General features: G+C 39.9%; 1 protein-coding gene across 1 annotated transcript in view; it reads right to left on the reverse strand.

The window, feature by feature from the left end:
• Positions 1-315: 315 nt before the first annotated feature.
• Positions 316-1,606, reverse strand: part of tmem135 (transmembrane protein 135) — a gene marked incomplete at its 5' end in the record, with an annotated part of 14,622 nt that continues 13,331 nt past the window's right edge. The window contains one exon of the mRNA XM_080851896.1: positions 316-1,606. This exon is cut by the window's right edge and continues 911 nt beyond it.

Consider the following 1,606-nt stretch of genomic DNA (forward strand, 5'->3'; position numbering starts at 1 on the left):
CAAGATAAAATGGAATAAACTAAATAAAATAAACAAAATAAAATGGAATAAATCAACAGACAACACTTAATTACAGACATAACAGGGTGAGACAATTAGAACACAGGGAAGGCCAATGTAAAAAGGTGCGTTTTGAGCCTGGATTTAAAAAGTGTGGTTGAAGGGGCATTTTTTAATGTCAAGTGGCAGTTGGTTATAAAGACACTTACCACTGGATCTCACCACTCCTGCTTCCCCCCCAGGTTCAAACAAAAAGCTATGAATTCAAATAACATTTCACAGTTAATAACAGCACAAAACACAAAAATAGGGGACAAATCATTTTATTTTTCATTGTATATAAATTACAATGTTATACAAGTATACACCTACTTTTAGATAACCTTATCTTAAAAAAAAAAAAAAGTACCCTCTATACAACATGTGGTGTGTCATCGAAAATCTTAGTTAGAAAAAGAAACCGACTCATCCAGGACATTTTGTGAACTGGTTAATCTGTGGAGGTCGTCTATTATTTAATCTGTTACTTGGAATTAAAATGGCCGAGGTCGAGACTTGCACTTAGAGACTCAGATTCCCACGTGGCAGCCGAGGCCGAGATGGATGCGCCCTGAATCAGGCCCAGACCCGATGTCGCCGCGGTTACTGTTTGGGTTTGGGCACAGAGTGCCTTAAACCCCAAAAGTGGGCGGTAGGGTGTGCAACAGCTTGCAAATTAAAAGCTCTTTGACCAGATTTGAGTGTGCGGACGCTTCTTAGCATTTTAGTTTGGATTAGTTTGTAAGCCAGGTTTGAGACCAGAGAAGTGGTGCTTTTACCCTCCCTCCCTGGGACGTGAAACAGCAGACATGTGCAGTATAGCTCTGATTTGATGAGAATTAAAGTAATCATTCACATTAATCTGCATGGCAACAACAGTACCGCCCAAGGCCTGTGGCTCCTCTGTGTGTGCCTGCTCTCCACCCAAACAGTCAGAGATGCACTTGGAAACCAGGTTGCAGTGTCTCCAACGTGCTCCTCATTGAAAAGACACTAGATAATCGATGCTTACCAATTCTCATAAGGCATAAATGTAAATGTCTGACTTTTTTGCTAGACGCCTGAGTGTACTTGTGTGACGTTTACATTCAGTGACAAAAATGCCAAACATTCACCCAAGGTAATTATATCACTCTGCAACAACACTGATACCAATCCATCCAATCAGAGTTAACCTGAACACAAAAACCATCCCCTTTAAAAACGTCAGTTTGTAAAAAATATATACGCTCAACAGCAAAAGAAATGAAAAATAAAAGTCTTATGTATGTAAATAACCACTATAGTAAATGCTTCATACGCGAATTTACAAAATGGTGTCAAACTTGTAAGTGATAAAGTCACGAGTCACCTAGGTTTCAACCTGCTGAGCTTTGCTCACAAGACAATTGCATAAAACCTTATAGGAGTTCACATAGCACGTTAAAACACTGACGAGGAATGAGGATGACACACACTGACTAGAAATCTATTTTCTACGTATGGTTGGGGGGGGGGGGGGGGGTCATATGATGACTAGTGGCCAATGACAAAGTTTCACCATCTAAAATCTAATCCATCTATGTGA

Source organism: Sprattus sprattus, assembly GCF_963457725.1.
Source record: "Sprattus sprattus genome assembly, chromosome: 1".
NCBI lineage: Eukaryota > Metazoa > Chordata > Actinopteri > Clupeiformes > Clupeidae > Sprattus > Sprattus sprattus.